The sequence below is a fragment of the Giraffa tippelskirchi genome, chromosome 13 (genome assembly GCF_054371585.1).
Source record: "Giraffa tippelskirchi isolate mGirTip1 chromosome 13, T2T-mGirTip1v1.2.pri, whole genome shotgun sequence".
NCBI classification, from domain to species: domain Eukaryota; kingdom Metazoa; phylum Chordata; class Mammalia; order Artiodactyla; family Giraffidae; genus Giraffa; species Giraffa tippelskirchi.
The window spans coordinates 26,867,889-26,882,305 of record NC_137287.1 but is presented as its reverse complement, the minus strand read 5'-3'; the positions used below and the strand labels follow the sequence as shown (position 1 = coordinate 26,882,305).

The following is a 14,417-nucleotide window of genomic DNA, read 5'->3' as shown; positions in this document are numbered from 1 at the left end:
ATGCAGATGGCACCATCCTTATGGCAAAAAGCAAAGAACTGAAGAGCCTCTTGATGAAAGTGAAAGAAAAAAGTTGGCTTAAGACTCAACATTCAGAAAACTAAGATCATAGCATCTGGTCTCATCACTTCATGGGAAATAGATGGGGAAACAGTGGAAACAGTGACAGACTTTATATTCTTGGGCTCCAAAATCACTGCAGATGGTGACTGCAGCCATGAAATTAAAAGATGCTTGCTTCTTGGAAGAAAAGCTCTGACCAATCTAGACAGCATATTAAAAAGCAGAGACATTTCTTGGCTGACAAAAGTCCATCTAGTCAAAGCTATGGTTTTTCCAGTAGTCTTGTATGGATGTGAGAGTTGGACTGTAAAGAAAGCTGAGTGCCAAAGAATTGATGCTTTTGAACTGTGGTGTTGGAGAAGACTCTTGAGAGTCCCTTGGACTGCAAAGAGATCAAACCACTCCATCCTAAAGGCAATCAGTCCTGAATATTCATTGGAAGGACTGATGCTGAAGGTGAATCTCCAATACTTTGGCCACCTGATGTGAAGAACTGACTCATTGGAAAAGACCCTGATGCTGGGAAAGATCGAAGGCGGGAGAAGGGGATGACAGAGGATGAAATGGTTGGATGGCATCACCGACTCCATGGACATAAGTTTGAGCAAGCTCTGGGAGTTGGTGATGGACAGGGAGGCCTGGCATGCTGCAGTCCAGGGGGTTGCAGAGTGGGACACGACTGAGCGACTGAACTGAACTGAATTGATACCTAAAAATAATAGTAATAAAGACTTTTCAGTGTCTTACCAGTAAATTAGGCTTCTTCCATTTGCAACGAGAAACATTGACTCTTGAGAGATGAAATAATCCTTCAGAAACGGGTGGAATCCTTCAGAAATTGATCCTGGAACCAACTTGATCATTTACTGGGTACAGGATCTGACAGTCAAATATGCTCTACCAATGATTGCAGGGCTGGCAGCTTCCGTTTGGATCAGTTCAGTTCAGTCGCTCAGTTGTGTCCGACTCTTTGCGATCCCATGAACCGCAGCACGCCAGGCCTCCCTGTCCATCACCAACTCCCTGAGTCCACCCAAACCCATGTCCATCGAGTCGGTGATGCCATCCAGCCATCTCATCCCCTGTCGTCCCTTTGGATAGGATGGGAGGATTGGTTGGGCGGGCCTTGGAAACAGGAAGAGGCGGGGCTTCTGCCTCAGCGGTGGAAGGGAGGTGATGCGGCTGAGGGGTGGGCTTGAGGCGTTAGAGGTGGGCGGTCAGGATTCAGATATGTAAGCTCCAAGCCTTGGGGCTTCCTGGGTGAAATTCGTCACTGGACCCGCACACGGAGGGCCAGAAGAGACCAAGGCAAGCGGCAGTCACTCCAAATTGGTCGGTAGAGTTTTTCACAAGCAAGAAAACTTACAAAGGCTTGTCTTAGTAACTACCCAATGAGGAGATCTCTGCACCCGACCGCCATAGTTTTCGAAGTTTACATGTATCCCCGCCAGAGGGTCTTTACAACACTGTTCTCAAGGCTGCGTCCTTGAAATGGCTCCTAGTGAAGGAACAGTGCGTTCCAAGGACAGGGCAGGGTGAGGAGACCCCATTCCCCAGGGTCAGCTCCCCGGTCACCCAGCGGCCTCTCAGCGGTCACGTCCTCATGATCTGGATGCTGAGCCCAAGAAACAGCCTCCCTGCAGGGCGGAGCTGGCCACATGAAGGGAAAAGGGGGCAGGAACTGAAGACTGCACCCCTTTCCTCAGCATGCCTCACTTCATTGTACTCCCTTTTGTTTCTTTTTATGCCTGGAGGTTTCTCTTCAGCTTTTAACCCCCGACATCAGCAGAAGCCACCACATGGCTCCACTACGGAGCAGAGCAGAATTAATAGATGGAGAGGTTGACCCCATAGTATCGTTTGGGCTCTTGAGTCCTATTATACCTGAACCCAGATCTACCCCAGGACTCGGCAGACGTAAGAAACAGTGAATTCACTCTTTGCTGAATTGATTCCAAATGCCTTTTTGTTGCTTTGCAATGGAAAGAGACCCGGCCAATATCACCTCCAAAATCAGCAGGTAAGAGCCAGATGCCAGCTATATGTAAACATTGGAGAAAATCAATTCAAAGTTGGAAAGGAAAAGGAAATCCCAGGGCTGAGAACTCTGAGCACATGTCCTGGGAATCACTCTGAGCCAAGCAAGAGTGTGGACTGCTGGACTGTAGTTGGCAGCCTGGATCCAGGCAAGGCTGGGCCAGGAGGGGAAGGAGAGACCGCAGACTGACAGGAATGGCAACAACATAAATCGAGCCTCCAAGACTGGTATGTGTGTTTCCTTGGAGGAGGATGGAGGTCTCATCAATGCCTGATGGAGGAGAAGGACTCAGCCTGAGTCTGAGGGACCCTGATTGTTCAGGAGTGCTCCGTTTTGTGGGGTGAGGTTCTTGTTGAAAAGATGATGGAAAAGAGAAGTTAAGAAAACTAGGGTCTATTTTCTAGTTGGTTTTTGTACTAGCCATGGTTTCATTTGTTGAGTCCCTGCAATGTGCTGGACACTTACTCCTTCCACCCATGCCTGCCATATACAGCTAATGGCACCCCACTCCAGTACTCTTGCCTGGAAAATCCCGTGGACAGAGAAGCCTTGTAGGCTGCAGTCCATGGGGTTGCTAGGAGTCGGACACGACTGAGCGACTTCACTTTCACGCATTGGAGAAGGAAATGGCAACCCACTCCAGTATTCTTGCCTGGAGAATCCCAGGGATGGGGGAGCCTGGTGGGCTGCTGTCTATGGGGTTGCACAGAGTCGGACACGACTGAAGCGACTTAGCAGCAGCAGCAGCAGCAATGTGCTGGACACTTATTCCTTCCACCCATGCCTGCCATATACAGCTGTTCATATCCAACCCTACACAACTCCTGGGTGAATAGCATGCTTTGTAATTGTGCAGTGCACAACCTTTGCAGCTGTATAGGCCAGTCCTGTTTCTAACAAACTGTAAGCTAGGTGGTGTTATAGCCTCATTTTATTCTTTTTTAATAGGTGAAGTGTAAGACGCAGAAGGGGTAGGTGAGTTGTCCAGGATAACATAGGTTGTGTGTATGTGTGTTAGTTGCTCAGTCATGTCTGACTCTTTGCGACGCCATAGATTGTAGCCCACCAGGATCCTCTGTCCATGGACTTCTCCAGGCAAGAATACTGGAGTGGGTAGCCATTTCCTTCTGCAGGGGATCTTCTGGACCCAGGGATTGAACCCACATCTCCTAGGTCTCCTGCGTTGTAGAGAGATTCTTTACCATCTGAGCTACCAGAGAAGCCCAACCTAGCTTGTGGTGGGACCAAACCCAGGTCAAGTTAACTTGCCTTCCATTATATCACTCAGCTCTCTGTGAATTAAAATACTGTTTAGGATAAATTTAGTTGCTTCTCATATCTCGACTTCCTTGAAGCATGGACCAGTGGAGTCATATTATTCATCTTGATTCCCCCAGTTCTTAGCATGGTACCTGTATCCAGTTGGCATTTGGCAAGTGCTTGTTGAACTGAACTGGCACTTCATGGAGTACCAGGACTCCATGAAGAAAACCTCATCCAGGGGGCTGGACAGAGGAAAGTACACTTAAAGGAAGGGGTTTTTTCGCTGGCTCCTCATAGAAGTAAGTCCAGCAATTTATTTTTAAAAAATAATTTTATTTGTTTTTTGCTGTGCTGAGTCTTCAGTGCTGCATGTTGCCTTTTCTCTAGTTGCAGCGTGGGCTTCTCATTGCAGTGGCTTCTCTTGCTGCAGAGCAGAGGCTCTGGAGCATGTGGGCTTCAGTAATTGTGTCTCCCGGGCTCTGCAGTACAAGTTCAGTAGTTGTGGGGCATGAGCTTAGTTGCTCTGAGGCATGTGGAATCTTTCTGGCTCAGGGATCAAACCTGTGTTTTCTGCACTGGCAGGTGGATTCTTTACCACTGAACCCCCCCCAGGGAAGCCCCAACAATATGTTATGAAGTTGATGGCGAAAGGACTGATTTCTGTAGACAACTCCACACCCTGAGAACTTTCTTGGAGCTGTGTGGTGTCTTGATGGAGACTTGTTGATCACTGGTATGTCTTTCCCTGTCCCTAAAATACAGTAGGGACTCAAAAGTGTGTATAGGGCTCGATTCAAAAAGGATCATACCTTTGTTGGGAAACACTTCTTTGAGATGCTCAGCTGGGGGAAAATAGGGGCCAGAAATTGCAACTTAACCTGGAGATAGAAAAATCCATTTGTAAGACACTAAAGGAGTTTGCCGTTTCTTATTGGAATTGGCCTTGAGGTGGGGCCATGTTTGACCTGTGCATTGTTTTAAGTAAACTTGAATTAAAAGCAAACATTTAAAAGTTAGAGGAGCTTACATTAAAAATCCTGATTTTTTGTTGTTGTTGTTCTTAAAAATCAGAGCATGTTTTCTGGGGGTGAGAAACAGCTGCCCCTTTTGGAAGAGCATGAGCTGCCCAGTTCACCATAGTTCTGCCCAGTTCCTATTGTGTTATGCCCAGACTGCCTCTCTTATTTCTGCTACTAATTGCTCCTTATAGATCTTTGAGTTTGTTATTCTTATTTTGGACTCTAAGCAGGAAGATCTGTCATTCTTGGTTTTTATTACAGCTTTTTTTTTTTTTTTTTTTTAATCACCAAAAAAGAAGTCATAGAGATTCAGTAGTTTCTCATCTGTTTTTGGAGACAAGGAAACTGAGTCCAGAGAGAAGTTAAATCACTTATCTGGAGTCACATGGCAGGGCAGTGCTGGTCCTGGAGAGTCTAGTATCTGTGTCCTTGTGGACCATGAGGACAGCTTCTACTGCCCTTTTTGATGTGGCCACCAGAAAACTCAGAGCCACATTTTCAGACCCAGTTTAGGAACTGAACTTTTGGCCTGTGTATCTTTACCTGTCTTTCTCTTTTATTCTAAACAATTTTTCCTATAGTCCCAAGTTTAAATTTGTATTCTATAACTTTGTCATACCTATTTCTTAGAGTCTACTATAAGTTCTATGTGGGTGGTGAGTGAATAAATAAAATGTAATGAATTTTAAAAGTCCAAGAAGGGCCTGTGTCCCACCAACCTTCATGCTGGATGATTTGTCATAGACTCAAACTGTGGCTCTGTTATAACCATTGCCAGTTTTTGTTTGTTTGTTTTTAGCTTTTTGCCAACAATACATTTTGCTTTCCTAACATCAGAATGGTCCAGGGCAATGGCTTCAGCCTAGGGTGGCTCAGAGGAGTCAGTCTGGTGTCAGAAGGGGATTGGCGGATTCTGTCCTCAGACAGGCCGTGGTGGTGGAGGTGGGAATAGGGGCATCTTCCCTACCTTCCTGGCATCTGGGAAGATGAAAGAATTCAGAGAAAGAATTCCATGCTCTTCTGACTTCTGTTCTGTCTCCCATGGTTCCACCAGTGTGGCCTTCCCTACAGAGATCCAGAGAGAAAACTTCCAGTTAAGAGTTTCTGGTCTGTTTGATTTTGAATTTGTTCCCTCACATCCCTTTCCCCTTCACCCTGTTGGTTCATGGACATTTTTTAAAGAAACAGTGGTAAAGGCAAAGTCAAGCCCAAAAATTCAAAACAGGGGAGCCATTTTTATTTATCTTGACTGTTTCAGGGTACAGAAGGTAACTCACATTTTTGGAGGTTATTCTGGGCTTCCCTTGTAGCTCCATCAGTAAGAGTCTAACTGCAGTGCAGGAGACCTGGGTTCGATCCCCGGGTCGGGAAGATCCCCTGGAGAAGGAAGTGGCAACCCACTCCAGTATTCTTGCCTGGAGAATCCCATGGTCAGAGGAGCCTGGCGGGCTATAGTCTGTGGGGCTGTAAGATTTGGACATGAGTTAGTGACTAAGCACAGCACTGGGCCAGTCAGGATGCAATGCTGTTAGCTTGAGTGCCTGCTTCTCTTTGATTTTAGAATAACTTAGAAATGGGTGATGCTCAGCCTGATCCTGGTTGACTTCCGTAACTGCTTCCCCCTTCCTTGCCTCCTCCAGCCAAACTGGCCTCCTCTCATCACCTGTCCCCCCATCCTCCCAGTAGACCAGTTCTCCCAGACTGTCTGACTTCACACGTACTGCTCTCTGTACTGGGAAAATTGTCCCTCTTGGTCTTTGCTTGGCTGATTCCTTCATACCCCCAGGTCTTAGGTGATAACAAACTTTGAAGCTACTTTTGATGCTAAAGTAGATGATTATCTCACTGAAACCTCTTTCTTCCTTTACTGCACTCTTCAACTCTTTTAGTATAGTTTTTATTCTTGATTTTTTACGGATGTATTTATTTCATTACACTTGGTGTTTCTTCCATTATAAGTTTCACGAGGATGGAGTCATGTGTACCTTGTGTTGTGTTGTATCCCCAACTGCCGAGCACATAATAGGTGCTCAATAAAAATTTGTTGACTGAGCACTGAATCCCACAATTTGAGTGTTAATCATTATTGTAATTATTATTAATAATGAGGCACTGACTCTGTGCCAGGCGCTGGGTTGATTTTTCTAGATCTGCTACTGCTGCTAAGTCACTTCAGTCGTTTCTAGATCTAGTATATATTTAATTCCACAGTGATCCCAGTGGAGTGGATTGTATTATTCTCATTCAAGAAAAGGAAACTGAGGTTCAGGTTCTTGATGAGAGATGCCCTATTAGTGACAGAGCTGGGATTCAAACTCAGGGTTTCTAATGCCAAAGCGGTGCTCTCCCCCTCTCCTCCCCGCCCCCCCCTTGTTCCTCTCCAGAGGAGGCGTCCTTGCACTGCCTGGCTTATTGTTTGACATTCACGGAGGCATGTGAGTCCCAGGCAAGAAGGGCAGAAGGCACAGGCTTGTCAGGTGGAAAACTGCTTTGGATGTCAGCTGGGAAGGCTGATGGGGAAGTAGGGGCAGGCATCTTGCTCCACATAGAAGGGCTGGTAGAGTGTGTGTGTGTGTTTTCATAACAGCACAGTCTCTTCTGGGCCCCATGTTTATGACCTTATTTACACTTAATTAGGGCTTCCCAGGTGGCGCAACAGGTAAATAATCCGCCTGCAATGCAGGAGACACAGGTTCAATCCCTGGGTGGGGAAGATTCCCTGGAGGAGGGCGTGGCAACCCACTCCAGTATTCTTGCCTGGAGAATCCCCATGGAAAGAAGAGCCGAGTGGGCTACAGTCCATGGGGCCGCAAAGAGTTGGACATGACTGAAGCAACTGAACACAAGCACTTAATTACCTCCTAAAAACCTTTTTTTCCAGATACAATTGCACTGAGATCAGAACTTTGTATGAATTTTTTTGGAGGGGCAGGGGATGCAATTTAGCCCATAGCCAGACCCCAGAGGGCTTTGGGGAGCCGAGGCTTTGGGGCCAGACAGATGTAGCTCCAAACCCTGCCAGTCCCTTTCCCAGCTATTGGATCCTATTTTTCTGGGTCTCAGTTTCCTTCTCTGTGAAATGGGGACAACATGACCTGCGCTGATTGCTTTACAGGGCAGTAAGGAACAGAGCTTCTTGATCAAAGTGAAAGAGGAGAGTGAAAAAATTGGTTTAAAACTAAACATTCAAAAAACTAAGATCATGGCATCCAGTCCCATCACTTCATGGCAAACAGATGGGGAAACAATGGAAACAGTAACAGACTTTACTTTTTTGGGCTCCAGAATCACTGCAGATGGTGACTGCAGCCATGAAATGAAAAGATGCTTGCTCCTTGGAAGAAAAGCTATGACCAACCTAGACAGCATATTAAAAGGAAGAGACATTGCTTTGCTGCCAAAGGTTCATCTAGTCAAAGCTGTGGCTTTTCCAGTAGTCATGTATGGATGAGAGTTGGACTATAAAGAAAGCTGAGTGCCGAAGAATTGATGCTTTTGAACTGTGGTATTGGAGAAGACTCTTGAGAGTCCCTTGGACTGCAAGGAGATCAAACCACTCCATCCTAAAGGCAATCAGTCCTGAATATTCATTGTAAGGACTGATGCTGAAGCTTAAACTCCAATCTTTTGGCGGGAAGAACTGACTCATTGGAAAAGACCTTGATGCTGGGAAAGATTGAAGGTGGGAGGAGAAGGGTAGGACAGAGGATGAGATGGTTGGATGGCATCACCGACTTGATGGACATGAGTTAGAGCAAGCTCTGGGAGTTGGTGATAGACAGGGAAGCCTGGTGTGCTGCGGTCCATGGGGTCACAAAGAGTTGGACGCGACCGAGTGACTGAACTGAAGGATCAGATAATGTGGTTTGTGTAAATGCAGTTGCTTTTATTTGTTATACCTATTTTGACTATCTCTATTCTTGTGCAGGCCAACTATATTTTTTCTTCCTTTTTTCTTCCCACCCTTGAGTTGTTTGGAAGTTATTTTTGAAAGTCTTTGAAATGTCCTTTTCTGTACTTGGCAAGAGCAAAATGGAAATTGATAGCATTGTCACCAGCAGCAACCCCTCCCTCAGGCTGCCTGTCTGGGAGAACAACTCTGGCAAGACACGGTGGTTTCTGTTGAAGCTGCTAGTTTGTTACTGTGTGAACATTTCTTGCAAGACCTGACCGGCTCTCCTTTAAAGCAGTTTCTCCTTTTCTTGTTCTTTCTCCTTCTGGCCAATGTCAGGTCCTCTGTGTCACTGCTGGATTCAGAAATCCAGGCAGCTGGAGTCACACCCCAATCTGGCCACTTCCAGCTGCAAAGCCCTTCAGTGGCTTCACTTTGCCTTAGAATAGCATCCAAATTCTTTATTGTCACCACAGGCCCCGTATGGTCTGCCTGTCACTCCCCCCCCCCAACTCATGTGGCCTCCCTCTGCTCCTCAAATGCTCACATTCTTTCCACGATTTCACTGTTATCATTATTGTAATTATGGGCTCTTTTCTCTGCTTGGGACCCTGTTCCCTCCTTGTCATGGATGTCTCCTTCATTGACATCTCTGCTCAAGTCACCTTCTTAGAGGGCCCTTCCCTGACCACCACCACCCCCAGTTGAAAATAAATCCCCTTTGCTATTCAGTCACAGTCAGACATAACCTCAGTTAAGGTTTCCAGAGAAAAACAGGGTCTCCAGTTAAGTTTGGATTTTAGATAAACAGTGAATAACTTTCTAGTATTGGAGGAGACATAAAGTATTAAAACATAATTATTGTTATCTGAATTTCAGCTTTAACTGCGTTTTATTTGCTTAGTCTGGCAGTTCTGCCCTCAAGATCCACATTAAACAAGTGAATGAAGTTCTGAGCCTAGAGCCTGGTGCACGGCAGTCACCGAGGGTGTATGAGCTGGCATCTTCATCCTCCTCCTCCTCTAGTTGCTTCTTGGAACGAGGTCTCCCTGCTCCCTCTTCCCTCTTTGGAGATGGACGCGAGAATGTTTTCTACCAGAGGGCCATTGCCCAGCTCTTTAGAATAGCATGAAATATTCTCTGCTGCGTCTTTGGAATCCGATTGCGGTGGTGTTTGGCAGGGAAACGCAGTGAGTTATCACAGAGCGTTCCCTCTAGCGCTGGGTCATGCAAATATTTATTGCAAGTGTTAAATAATAAATGGAACAGCCTGCCCAATGGTAAATCTGTCATGTTTGGTTTCAGCCAGGAGTTGTGACAGCTCTGGAATTGCTGCCCGTTCTGCTGCCTCTGCCTGCCCTCCAGAGGGGCAAGGCAAACAGCCGGCTCTCCAGGGCAGACTCGCCGGGGCTGATTAGACACCTGGACACCAGAGGAGGCGGCGGGGGATGCTCAGCCAGGCACAGAAAACCAGCAGGTAAGGGCAGCCTGTGGTGGGAACCCCAGCCTGTGAATGAGTTGCTGGGCTGGCCTGCACCAGGCCATCACGCCTCCCCCGCGGTTCTCAGGGAGGCAGGGCTCCTCCAGGCCACATCTCGAGTCATCCCTGATATTTCCCCTGATGCTCCTGTCAGCTTCACTCAGGCAGACTGGCCAGAGCTGGGCAGCTTCTGAAAGTGGCGTCTTCTCTTCACTGAGTGGGGAGGGATAAGAGAGGAAGGAGCGTATTAGACACTCAGGTGCAGTGATGTTCCTAAACTTCTGACATGTGCTCAGGTTCCCTGTGGACATTCTGCTGCTTAATCTAACCTTACAGCGTGGAACTTGAACTTGTGGGTGCATGAGCTGGACAGATCTGAGTTGGGATCCTGTCTGCACTTACAAGTGGCGCGACCTTGGGCTCAGCCACTTAACCTCCCAGGGCCGTAGTTTCTTGAACTGTAAGGTCAAGGGAACAATGGTTCCACCTCCTAGGGACGTGTGAGAATGAAATGGGCTCGTGGAGGTGAAGGATTTCCACAATGCCTGGGACCTGGTGATGCTGGCTCTAATGCTTACTCTTGGTTCAGAGAGGAAAGTAACCTGCCCAGATCCCCAGACAGAGCTGCCGTGTTAAACCACACTGATGGACAGGCCACGTCCCGGAGCACGGGGTCAGCAGTGTTCTGGTCACATAGCCACTGAGTGGTGAAAATAAGGCTTCAATCTGGGGTTTTGTGGCCTCCAAATAATGCTCTTTCTTCTACCCCAGGTCTGTCCTCGCCCTTGTAGGATGGTGGGGAATGCAGCCCGTGTTCCTGACCCCAACCTTCATAGCACAGGGTTGGTGGTATCTCCCAGTGTGAGGGGATAGAGTTGGAACCTGCCACAGGGCTGCACAGAGTGGGACCACATAGGATGTGTTTGGCTCTGAAACATTAAGAACCCAACCGGAAGGGGCTTGGACAACAGTGGTGGTTACTGCTTCCCAGAAGGCGACCCTGTGATTGGTTCATTCAGGGGCCTTGCTGTGTAATGGCTGATCCAGTCTCTTTTCACCTTTCTGCTCTTTTGCCCTCCACAGCACATACCTTTTGTCCTCAGGGGGCCCTTCTTGGTCTCAAGATGATACCAAAAGGGGAGGAGAGAACCCTGCCTTTCTACTTGTGCCTTTTTGGATCACTTTTGCAGAAGCCCCCCAGCTGACATCCCCATGAATCTCATTGGTTAGAGCTATATCACATACCCTTTTCTAAGCCAGTCACTGGCAAGGGAAGTGGAATTACTATAATCAGCATGGACTAGCAGTTCTCGAAGTGTGATTCTCAGACCTACCTCAATAGCATCACCTGGGAGCTTGTTAGAAATACAAATTCTAGCCACACACACCCCTCTTCCACCCTCCAACCTGCTGAATGAGAAACTTTGGGGTGGGGCCTACAATCTGTGTTTGAATAAGCCTTCCAGATTACTCTGATGGACACTAAGTTTGAGAACTGACCTAGACAAGGGATCTTTTCCTTTGAGGAACCAGATAGTAAATATTTTAACTTTGCAGCCTTACAGTCTCTGTAGCAACTACTCAGCTCTGCTGTTACAGTATGCAGGTAGCCACAGATAACAGGTAAATGAATGAGCCTACTTATGGACACTGAAATTTGAATTTCATATAATTTTGTGTTAGGAATATTTCTTAGGCAGCTTTTTCATCTTACCACTGAAGACAGTCTTTATTGTCCTCAGAAACCTGGACATAATCTGTCTCATACCTGAAACTCCAGCTTGTAATCCTGGTGGTATCAGAGCCTGGGGAGCTAACAGTATGTGTGTCCAGTACACTGTTTCAAGCTTCCTGCACCTCCTTTGTGATCCTCTAGGATGGAAATCCCTACTTACATTTTATAGATGAGGCAACTGACAACTGAGTGAAAGTGTTATTTGCTCAGTCATGTCTGACTCTTTGCAACCCCATGGGCTATAGCCCACCAGGCTTCTCTGTCCATGAAATTCTCCAGGCAAGAGTACTGGAGTAGATAGCCATTCCCTTTTCCAGGGGATCTTCCCGACCCATTGAACCTGGGTTTCCTGCATTGCAGTCAGATTCTTTACCTTCTGAGCATTGAAAGGTTACAGGCCCAGCATCGGGAGCTACCTACAGCTTCCCAGTCCTGCGATCTTCTGCCAGTTCTCTGGGCTACTCCTGATGGGGGTCAGCAATCTGTGGTTGCTGCTGACCTCCCTCTTCCCTTAGAAATAATAAAAATGCTGACAGTAACAACAATAGTAATAAATAGCCACCATGAGATTAATCATTTACTGTCTTTCAGACACCATCCTAAGCACCTCCTTGAACTTATATCCATAATGTAGGTGAAGAAACTGAGGCGCTGAGAGGTGAAATAACTCAAGGTCACCACCAGTGAATGGGGGCTGACCCAGTTTTGAACCCAGGCTGTTGGCCCCAGAGCCCGAGTTGATCAATTACTAAAACGAGGCGCAACATTAAAATAGAATCAGAAGAAATAAACAGGAAACTTTAACTCTGCCATTCTTCTCCCATCCCTTACTTGACATCTTTTGAACATGAACACAGTGGTCTTGTTTTGCTTTTATTGCCTTCTATCTGGCCAGTTGAGGTCCAGTACACCTGTTAAACAAGGTGGTGCTAGTGGTAAAGAACACTTCTGCCGGTGCAGGAGACTTAAGAGATGTAGATTCGATCCCTGGGTTGGGAAGATCCCCTGGAAGAGCACATGGCCACCTACTCCAGTATTCTTGCCTGGAGAATCCCATGGACAGAGGAGCCTGGAGGGCTACAGTCTATAGGGTTGCAAAGAGTCGGACGCAACTGAAGCGACTTAGCATGCACACCTGTTAAAAGAAACATGCCTCTCAATTTAAGAACTGCTATAGCCCTTCATAAATAAGGTAATGGCTAGGAAAGGGGATTGCACTCTTGTTTTCTAGTATAGAGAAGAGAAAATTGAGGCTTCTGTGATCTGTCATGAGCCATGGATTGAACTGTGTCCCTCGCAAAGACCTCACTCCTAGTGTGAAGGTATTTGGAGATGGGGTTTTGGGGAGGTGATTAGATTTAGATGAGGTCATGAGGATAGCACCCTCATGATGGGGTTGCTGCTGCTGCTGCTGCTAAGTTGCGTTAGTCGTGTCTGACTCTGTGTGACCCCATAGACGGCAACCTACAAGGCTCCTCTGTCCATGAGATTCTCCAGGCAGAAGTACTGGAGTGGGGTGCCATTGCCTTCTATGCATGATGGGATTAGTGTCCTTATAAGAAAAGGAAAGGGCTTCTCAGGTGGCACTAGTGGTAAAGAATCTGCCTGCCAAAGCAGGAAACAAGAGACTTGGGTTCAATCCCTGGGTGGGGAAGATCCTCTGAAGTAAGAAATAACTACCATCTCCAGTATTCTTGCCTGTAGAATCCCATGGACAGAGGAGCCTGGTGGGCTACAGTCCATGGGGTTACAAAGAGTTGGACACAACTGAGCATGCACACGTGCACACACACGCACACACACACACACACACACGAAGAGGAAGAGACCCCAGAGCTCTCTTTCTCTTCTCCATGTGAGGACACAGCAAGAAGGCAGCTGTGAGCCAGGAGTAGTGCCCTTACCAGAACCCGACCATGCTGGCACCCTGATCTCCAGAACTTCGAGAAAATAAATTTCAGTTGGTTAAGCCACCCAGTCTGTGATTTTTTTCTTATGGCAGCCCAGGATGACTAAGAACATGGGAGTCTATCCTGGCCTGTCAGGAGTATCAGGGCTCTCAGAATACAGGGTGAAAGGTGACAGCTTCAAAGTTTCTCAGTTTGCTCCCCTCCACCCCTCATCAACATGGGTCCCTCCAGTTCAAGATGTGGATGCTCCTGGTGAGGAGGTGAGAGGGGTTGGAATTCATGGAGACTTGAGAAATTGTTTTTTTGGCTCTGGATAGCATCATGGGGACTCTCCTGGCCTCCTGCTCTTGGCTTCAAGATGGCTGCCAAGGCTCTAACCTCATGTCCTCATCTGTCTAGATTCAAAGGCAAGATAGATCCTGTGAGGGTTCACATCATTCCTTCTTGTGTTAGTTATCCATTGCTGCATAACAAATTACTCCAAAAATTTGAAGCTTGAAATGATAAACATTTATTGTCTGTGGCCAGGAATTCAGTACTTTACCTGGGTGGTTCTACTTTGGGGTGGCTGATGAGGTTTCAGTCAAGATGTAGGCTGGGTCTGCAGTGTTCTGAAGGCTTGATCAGGGCTGGAGGATCTGTTCCAGTGTGACTTCCACACATGACTGGCAAGTTGGGTTGGCTGTCATCTGGAAGCCTTCGTTCCTCTTCGTGTGGGATTCTCCACAGGGTTGCTTGGGTGTGCTCCCAACATGGCGGCCATGTCTCCCAGAGCCACCTGAGATTGAGCCCAAGGAGGAAGCAGCAATACCTTTCACATTCTAGTCTTGGAAGTCACACATTGTCACTTCTGTTATATTCTATTCATTAGAAGTGAGTCACTAAATTTTGGGGCTTCCCAGGTGGTGGTAGTGGTAAAGAACCCACCTGCCAGTGCAGGAGACAGAGACACAGATTCAGTTTCTTGGACTGGAAAATCTCCTGGAGAAGGACATGGCAACCCACTCCAGTGTTCTT

General features: G+C 47.1%; 1 long non-coding RNA gene across 2 annotated transcripts in view; it reads left to right on the top strand.

The window, feature by feature from the left end:
• The first annotated feature begins 1,227 nt into the window (after positions 1-1,227).
• Positions 1,228-14,417, top strand: part of LOC145532044 (uncharacterized) — a 494,613-nt gene continuing 481,423 nt past the window's right edge. The window contains exons 1-3 of one of the 2 annotated variants that reach the window (XR_014072938.1): positions 1,228-1,395; positions 2,051-2,083; positions 9,581-9,752. This is a non-coding gene — a long non-coding RNA (uncharacterized LOC145532044). Of the gene's footprint in view, positions 2,084-9,580; positions 9,753-14,417 lie in introns of both variants that reach the window. The other variant, XR_014072937.1, reaches the window with a different exon arrangement.